The sequence below is a fragment of the Pipistrellus kuhlii genome, unplaced genomic scaffold (assembly GCF_014108245.1).
Source record: "Pipistrellus kuhlii isolate mPipKuh1 unplaced genomic scaffold, mPipKuh1.p scaffold_m20_p_6, whole genome shotgun sequence".
Taxonomy (NCBI): domain Eukaryota; kingdom Metazoa; phylum Chordata; class Mammalia; order Chiroptera; family Vespertilionidae; genus Pipistrellus; species Pipistrellus kuhlii.
In genome coordinates this window covers 54,351,834-54,360,773 of record NW_023425562.1, presented here as the reverse complement: position 1 = coordinate 54,360,773, position 8,940 = coordinate 54,351,834, and the positions used below count along the sequence as shown (strand labels likewise).

Here is an 8,940-nt window from a genome sequence, read left to right as displayed (position 1 = left end):
GAGTACTATGGGCTGGAAGGCCAGGAACTAGGCTGGGACTAGGTGTTCAGAGGCGAGTAGCTGGTTTCTGATTTCTATGAGCCAAAGAAAAAGACCAGGTAATGTTTTCCACTAGCGTGTGAGGAGGGGAAGCCCCCGCCCCCAGACCTGTGACAGGATGTGGGGGAGGCTTTGGCAAGGAAAGGTAGCATCTAGGTTACAAAAGGCTGGTGGCCCAGGTCCTGAGGCGAGAGGCAGCGAGTTTTACAGCTGCAGAGAGGGAACGCCTTACTGCTGCAGCCTCTCTTGGGTCTGATGATCTAGGAGACGGCCAAGGGCTTGGCTACTTTTGTACCCCAGAGAGTCAATCTAACATCTCCCAAGGGCTTTTGTAAATCAGGTGGGGAGGAGGTAGAGGCTGGGTGACCACATGTTTAGAGGCAGAAGTGACAAAGTGCTTTTGCTATATTCTTCTTCGCTTTTTGTTGTTGTAGATATTGCTTTTGTTGTATTCTTTAAAATTTTTTTGTGTTTTTTTTTCATTTCAAATCGTGCATTTGCATAAATGACCCCAAAACTCAGAAGGTGAAAACAACAAACATTTATTGCCTCATGCAGTTTCTGAGAATCATGAATCTGGAATCAGCTTAGCTGGGTAATTCAGGCTCAGAGTTTTTAGTGAAGGTACAGTTACAATGTTTGCTAGGGCTGCAGTCCATCTGAAGGCTTGACTGGGGCTGGAGGGTCTGCTTTCAAGATGGCTCACTTATATGGCTGTTGGCAGGAGGCTTGAATTATTCCCCATGCAGGCATCTCCGCAGGGCAGCTCTTGATATGGCAGCTATTTCCCCCATAACAAGGGATCCAAGAGAGAGAGAGTAAGAGGCCAAGATGAAAGCTCTAGTGTCTTTTTGTTGTTGTTAATCCTTACCCTAGGATATTTTTCCATTGATTTTGAGAGAATAGAAGGGAGGGAGAGAGACAGAGAGAGAGAAATATGGGCGTGAAAGAAACATCGATTGGTTGCCTCCTGCACAGGCTGATCTGGCCTGGGGATCAAGCCTGCAGCCAAGGTATGAGAATTGAACCCAGGACCCTTCAGTCCATGGGCTGATGCTCTTTCCATTGAGCCTCCAGTGTCTTTTTAAAAAATACGTATTTTTTGTTGATTTCAGAGGGGAAAGGAGAGGGAGAGAGAAATAGAAACATGATGAGAGATTTATATATTGGCTGCCTCCTGCACGCCCCCCACTGGGGATCGGCTTGCAACCTGTGCATGTGCCCTGACAGGAAATAGAACCACGACCTCCTGGTTCATAGGTCAGCACTCCACCACTGAGCCACACCAGCAGGGATCCAGTACCTTTTATAACATAATCTCAGAAATGGCATACCAACATTTCTGCCATATTCTATTGGTCACTGAGATATTATGATTTACAAAAATATGTAAACTTGGTCATTCAGATAATCAAAAAATATTTTCCAGGTGTATTTGGTCTTCATCTACAGTTCCTGGCTCAGAATTCCCCAAATCCCTGGAATTTCCAGAGGGATGAGAGCAATGGGAGCATCTTTTTTAATTTTTTTTTATTTATTTTTATTTTTTTAAATATATATTTTATTGATTTTGTTCAGAGAGGGAGAGAGAGAGCGAGCTAGAAACATCGATGAGAGAGAGTCGTCGATCAGCTGCCTCCTGCACACCCCCCACTGGGGATATGCCCGCAGCCAAGGTACATGCCCTTGACCGGAATCGAACCCGGGACCCTCCAGTCCCCAAGCCGACGCTCTATCCACTGAGCCAAACCGGTTTCGGCGGGAGCATCTTTTTTTAAAAAATATGTTTTCATTGATTTTTTTTAGAGAGAGAGGAAGAGAATAGGGAGAGAGAGATACAAACATTGATGGGAGAGAAACATCAGTTGTTTGCCTCCTGCATGCCCCTACTGGGGATCAAGCCCGCAACCCTGGCATGTGCCCTGACCCAGAATCGAACCAGTGACCTCTTGTTGCATGGGTGGACACTCAGGCAATGGGATCATCTTTTGATATACTATTTGGTCTCTTGTCCTCAGTTCCTTAAATCTCTTCAAAGCTTAAAGGTGAAACTGGTGTCTTGATATTCATCACAAGCCTCCTTCCATGTTCATATTAATGAGAGATGATTTTTGGAAAGTGCCTTAGGATGGGGGCTTGTTGCCAGGGGAACCAATGGTCAGTACATTGGTCCCACTCCCGATTCCAAGAGGGGAGGAAAGATTAGCGGTTGAACCAATCACCAATGGCAAATGAGTTAATCCTGCCTATGTAATGAAGCCTCCACAATGAACCCAAAAGGAAGGCGTTCAGTGCCCTTCTAGTTTGGGGAACCAGAATGGCTTCCTGGGCGCCAAGCTCCATGGGGACAAAAGCTCCTTTATTTGGGGCCTCAGTTCATCTGGCTGCTGATGGATGCCCTTTAATGTTCTTTGTAATAAGTTGGTAATTAATGAGCAAACAGGTTTTCCTGGGTTCTGTGAACTGTCCTAGCAAATTAATTGAATCTAAGGAGAGGGTCATTGGAGCCTCCCGTTAGTAGCAAAACTGAAGTGGAGGGCGATTGTGTGGGACTGGGCCCTTTACCTGTGGAATCTCTCTCCGCAGATAGTGCCAGAATTGAATTGAATTTTTGGACACGTCCTGATATTTGAGAATTGCTTGTTGGCGTAAAGGAGCCCCTCTCCCTCTCCACCCGCCTTCCCCTCCCCTTCTCTCCCCCCCACCCCACAACTTGAAATTGGGTTCAGGAACCCTTTCAGTCACATAGCCTTTGCTGACTTAGTGTGAGGGGCCGTACAAGGGTTTGGATGAAGTGGGGGTCATTGAGGGTCATCTTGGAAGCTGGCTACCACATCATGGATTAACAATACAAGTTATTTTGTAAGTTTAAAGAGATCGCAGAGACATATTATTAATAGCAAGAAGCTATTAATACTTTTTTCTAGAAACTCACTTTAATAAAAAAAGAAACACAAAACATATATTTCTATTATACATACAGATGTAAATGTATAGCAAAAGGTCTAAAAGGATAAAATTAAAACTGTTGCCTCTGGGGAGGGAAATGGAATGAAATGTTGTGGAAAAACTAACCACTTTTACACTATATCTTCTTTATGGTTTGAATCATTGGGTCACTGTTCTAATTTTCAGGTACTTGATAGCAAACCACCCCATACTTAGTGTAAAACAACAATTTTTTTTTAATTGTGCTCACAGATTTTTTAAAAAAATATATTTTATAGATTTTTTTACAGAGAGGAAGAGAGAGGGATAGAGAGCTAGAAACGTCGATGAGAGAGAAACATCCACCAGCTGCCTCTTGCACACCCCCTACCGGGGATGTGCCCGCAACCAATGTACATGCCCATGACCGGAATTGAACCTGGGACCTTTCAGTCCGCAGACCAACGCTCCACCACTGAGCCAAACCGGTTTCGGCTGTGTTCACAGATTTGATGAGCTGGGAATTTGGACAGAACATGGTAGAACTGATTTGTCTTTGCTCCATGATGTCTGGGGCCTAAACTGGGAGATGAAAATAGCTTAGGTGACTACATTCGTGGCATTGACGGGAACACCTGACTCTCAGTGTGGCTTGATCTTCCTCACAGCATGGAAGCGGTATTCCAAGAGGAAGTGTCCCGGGAGGAAGCATCAGGAGAGAGGATATTCTGAGAGAACCAGGCAAAGCTGCATAGTTTTTATGACCCAATATCGGAAGTCACATAGCATCACATCTGCCAAATTCTGTTTGTTAAATCTGCTACCAGCCTCCTCAAATTTAAGGAAAGGGGACATCAATTCTCCCTCCCTTGGGAAGTGTGTCAAAGAGCCCATGGCCATTAGGAAAGAAATTGCCGCCCTCGCTGGTTTGGCTCAGACTGAAGGGTCCCAGGTTCTGATTCTGGTCAAGGGCACATGCCCGGGTTGCGGACTTGGTCCCCAGAAACGGGCTTGTAGGAGGCAGCCGATCAATGATTCTCATCATTGATGTTTCTATCTCCCTTCCTCAACATATTTTATTGATTTTTTACAGAGAGGAAGGGAGAGGAATAGAGAGAAACATCGATCAGCTGCCTCCTGCACACTCCCCACTGGGGATGTGCCCGAAACCAAGGTACATGCCCTTGACTGGAATCAAACCGGAGACCCCTGAGTCTGCAGGCTGACGCTCTCTCCACTGAGCCAAACCAGTCAGGGCAATAAAAATATATTTAATAAATAAAAATGGAAAAACAACTGCACAGTTAGTTATATGATTTTAAAATCTATTTTAAATAAGGCTTTGAGCTGCCTTTCCTGAGACCGTAGAGTGGGGGCAGCGAGGCACATGCTCACAGCTGCTGCGTCCCAGACTCTCAGGTCCTTCTGCTCTTTATCTCCCTGAGCCCGACCATCTCAGGGACACTGAGATAACTTGGCAGTTACAACTTAGAATTCTCTTTTATTTCTTTTCTTTACCTGGAACCAAGCCCTTTATGTAAATATTTACGTATGGATTTATTTGTTCCTCATGCTTTGTTCCAAAAAGGATTTGAGGGAGCTTATAAGAATTTATGCGGCATAACCATGTGACTAAAGTATATAAACCAAGGGGAAGGGGAAGGAAAGGCTGAAGTAGTAAGTTGAGACCAGAGGGGAAGTTAATTCTTAACAACATATACTGCAAAGGCTTAGGTAAATATTTGTCACTGCAGGGCTGGAAGGGGTTATATGTGCCATCGGATCCAGCTCCCCAACTGCCTCTTGAAATCCCCTTCCAACACCCTACCCCGTGTCCAGCCAGCCTCAGCCTGCACAACTCCCGTGATGAGCTCACTACATTGCTGGGCAATTCCAACCATTAGAAAGTATGGATGGACCAGGAGTCGTAAACGCAAATGCTTCCAGGGGTCAGGGAGGCAAGGAAAATGAACGAACCAGGTCGGTGTGGAGCTGGGGAGCATGTGGCAGAGTAAAACTCACACCCAGCCTAACAGGGGCACCTGCTCTCCTGCCAGGCAGTGATTGCCATGTGGGAACCCAGGTGGCCAAGTCTTTCTCAGAAGAGACTGGAAATCCCGTTTTATATGGAAAATTTCCTGCTTTTTTATTTTTATTTATTATCTATTTACTTATTTTTAATTTAATAAATCTTTATTGTTCAGGTTATTACAGCTGTTCCTCTTTTTCCCTCCCATAGCTTTGCTCCTTTTTTTATTTAAAAAAAAAATCTATTTTTTATTGATTTCAGAGAGGAAGGGAAAGGGAGAGAGAAAAAAAAAAATCAATGAGCTGAAACCTGTTTGGCTCAGTGGATAGAGCGTCGGTCTGCAGACTGAAAGGTCCAGGGTTCGATTCTGGTCAAGGGCATGTACCTTGGTTGCGGGCACGTCCCCAGTGGGAGGTATACAGGAGGCAGCTGGTTGATGTTTCCCTCTCATCGATGTTTCTGGTTCTCTATCTCTATCCTTTCCTCTCTGTAAAAAATCAATAAAATATATATATTAAAAAAAAAAACACATCGATGATGAGAATCATTGATCAACTGCGTTCTACATGCCCCACACCAGGACTGAGCCTGCAGCCTGGGCACGTGCCCTGACCAGGAGTGGAACTGTGACCTCCTGGTTCACAGGTTGACATTCAACGACTGAGCCATGATGGCTAGGGAATTGCTTTTTTTAAATGTTGGCAATTAATTCTCTTTTTTGATAAACATAGAAGGCCAAATAGAACACAACTGCCAGTAGATGCTGCTCATGGTCCACCAGTTTGTGAGCTCAGAAGATGCTAAAGTCACGGGCTTTGAAGTTGAGTTAGAACAGACTTGGACTCTGGCCCTGCTGCTTATGCATTGAGTAATTGTTTAGAGCCTCAGTTCTCCTCTGTGAAATGGGGATAATAATAGTTTTTATCTCTTAAAGAGGTAGCTATGTGATAGGTAAGGTAAGTTGTCAAGCACTTACCACAGTGCCTGGCACATAGGATGTACCAATAAATACAGTGCTATAAATAAAGGAATAATTTATAAATAATAAATAAATAAAGGACTAATGTTTATCAATAAATATGCAGTGCTAAATAAATGCAATAAATAAAATCTATCATGAGGGCTTCCATGCACTGAAGCCTTGCCTACAACTACAAAGGTAACTTTTGTTTTATTTTGTATTTTAGAGAGAGAGGAAGGGGGGGAGAGAGAGGGAGAGAGAGACAGAGAGAGAGAGAGAGGGAGACAACGATCACATGCACCCAACTGGGGGTGGAATCTGCATCCTGGGTATGTGCTCTGACGGGGAATCAAACCTGCCACCTACTGGTGTACAGGGCAATGTTCCAACCAGCTGAGCCACACTGGCCAGAGCCATGGAGATAACGTTTGATAAGAGTGGTTGAAGTACATTCCAAGGTTTGGGGGACCTTGTTTTTAATTGACAGAAGTACAGGTCACATTGTCAACTTAGGCACCAGAACACACAGCATTTTCCTTAGTTCAGAGCTGAGTCAAAAGAGCTGACAAAGGAAGTCTGCAGGATCCTGCTTTTGAGGAGGAAGTAGTGAGCAGATATGAACACAGATATGTCGTGCTTGTGAGGAGAGAGGGGTGCAGGGGAGAGAGCATCCCTGGCGGGGAGAACCCCTGGAACAAAGGCGCAGAGAGACTGGCAAGCTCATGGAGCCCGGCCAGAGAGAAAAGGGAAACACTGTACAGCCAGCAGCGAGGTGGGCCCCTGGCAGGAGGAGCCCCTGGCCTACTCCTCTGGGCGATGGGGGCTAGCAGAGTTGTGGACAGGCACAGGGAGTTTGTGTCCTCTCTGCATGAGTCTGGGAGCCTCCAGAGAGATGGGGAAGAGCCGAGGCCTCTTGTTTGTTTGTTTGCCGTGTCTTACTGCTTTGAGACACACCCACTAGTTGCAGGGGACTTGAGAGAGGTGAAGAGACTGTGCGGGGCACCTGACCGGACGCAGAGGTAAGAGTGTGGGCTCTGGATTCATGTAACGATGAGACATAATCGTGGCCAGTTTTCCCATCTCTAGGATGAGGATGATCATAGTACCTGCATCATCAGTGATTGTAAGGATCGATGTGCTTAACTCATTGTATGATAAGTACTCTGTAAATGTCCTTTCTGTTACTTTCGATAATTCTCTCTCATCGGTGTTTCTAACTCTCTATTCCTCTCCCTTCCTCTCTGTAAAAAAAAAAATCAATAAAATATATTTAAAAAAAAGAATTGTGAGATCATCCAGCAGGAGTCATGCCAAATTTGTGGATGAAAAACCTGAGACTCAGAGGGAAAGTGACTTGACAAGGCCCTTAGAATTGGCTGATATCGCAGGCGGTCTAGCGATGAGGGCAGCCTGGTCTGGCCTGGTGTGGTGGCAGTGACGATGGAGAAAGATGGATAAACAGGAGCAATATTTGAGAAGCAGACTAAGGGATATGCTGACGATATGCTGACTGACTGCATGTGGGGGTGAAGGAGAGGGAAGGGGAAAGAATGATTCCTAAATTTTTGGCTTGACTGACGACCAGGTGGACCCTAAATGGGATCTCAGTAGCAGCTTGAGATGCAGGTCAGGTGACTGATATGAATGCTCTTTAGGAAAGGTCAACCGGTGGGAGGGACCAAGGCAATGCGTCCCATTGTTGAGATGGGGAAACTGAGGCACCATGTACCAGCGGGTGGAGTCAAGCCACATTGCTCTCTTCTCACACTCCTTAGCTGGGTGAAAGACCAAGCGTGTTGGACATCTTTTTTAAAAAATATATATATTTTATTGATTTTTTACAGTGAGGAAGGGAGAGTGATAGAGAGCTAGAAACATCAATGAGAGAAACATCCATCAGCTGTCTCCTGCACACACCCCCGTGTGCCTGCAACCAAGGTACATGCCCTTGACCAGAATCGAACCTGGGACCTTTCAGTCCGCAGGCCGATGCTTTATCCACTGAGCCAAACCGGTAAGGCGGGCACCTACCTCACCAGGCGCCAATACCCAGCCCCGCCCCGCGCGGCCCGGCAGGCTCTCCCTGTCCGCCGGCCGGATACCAATAAAGTTATTGAAATTGACAGCGGTTGCTAAGGAAGTAGGTCGCGGAGCCGCGTTGCCAAGGAAGTGAGCGGCCGCCGTCTCTCCCCATCCGGGGCAGTGGGGAATGGCTGAGCCCGGGATTTGCCGCCGCCGCCGCCTGCTCTCGGCCGCCGCAGGTGAGCGGGGAGGAGCCGGGAGGAGCCGCCGCCGCGGGCCGGGCGGGGCCGCCGCCGCCGGGACCTTCGCGGAGGCCGCGCTGCGGCGCCGCCGCCGGCTCGGCACTCCCCGCGGGAGCATCCTCTGCCCTGCCTCCCGGGCATCCTCCGGCCGTTGGGTGGCCTCGCCCCTCCATCCATCCCTGGGCGGAGGTGTGGCCAGACCCCCAGATCCTGCAGCCAGCTGTTGGGGTCCGCTCCGGCGTTGGGCTGTGATGGGGACCCAGCGTCGCGGGGAGGCGGGGAAGCGAACTCCTGGGGTCCGCGCTCGGCGCTGCTCCCGCTCACCGTGTGACCTTGGACGAGTCCCCTTCCCCTCTGGCCTCAGTGGACCTGTTTGGCCAAGGGGGTCCCAACGTGTGCTGCTCAGAGGGACTAAGATGATGAGGCGTGCATGTTGAAAGTGCCCTAAACGAGGAGAGGGAGAATTCTTAAGGCGCCCTCACCTGCGGGCCAAGAATCCAGTTTGAAGTCTGAGTGTCTTTGAGTTTGAGACTGAATCTCCACTTAGTAATAATTGTGTGTAGCCTTGTCCTTTTCTTTCTCTGTAAAATGGGTTAATGAACCACGGTGGGAATCCAGAGTACCTCAAGCACCCTGGCACCACAGTCAGTGCTCAAACCCTCTTATGAGGCATGTGAGATAGTTTGGGCAAGGCTGCCGGGAAATGACTTTGAGGCAGG

The 8,940-nt window shown here is 47.4% G+C and overlaps 1 protein-coding gene across 2 annotated transcripts in view; it reads left to right on the top strand.

The window, feature by feature from the left end:
- The first annotated feature begins 8,108 nt into the window (after positions 1–8,108).
- The window catches only part of KIF3B (kinesin family member 3B), a 45,540-nt gene continuing 44,708 nt past the window's right edge, over positions 8,109–8,940 (top strand). Inside the window, exons 1-2 of one of the 2 annotated variants that reach the window (XM_045574234.1) lie at positions 8,109–8,201; positions 8,244–8,276. The gene's annotated coding sequence lies outside the window, so the exon portion shown is untranslated. Of the gene's footprint in view, positions 8,219–8,243; positions 8,277–8,940 lie in introns of both variants that reach the window. The other variant, XM_036418771.2, reaches the window with a different exon arrangement.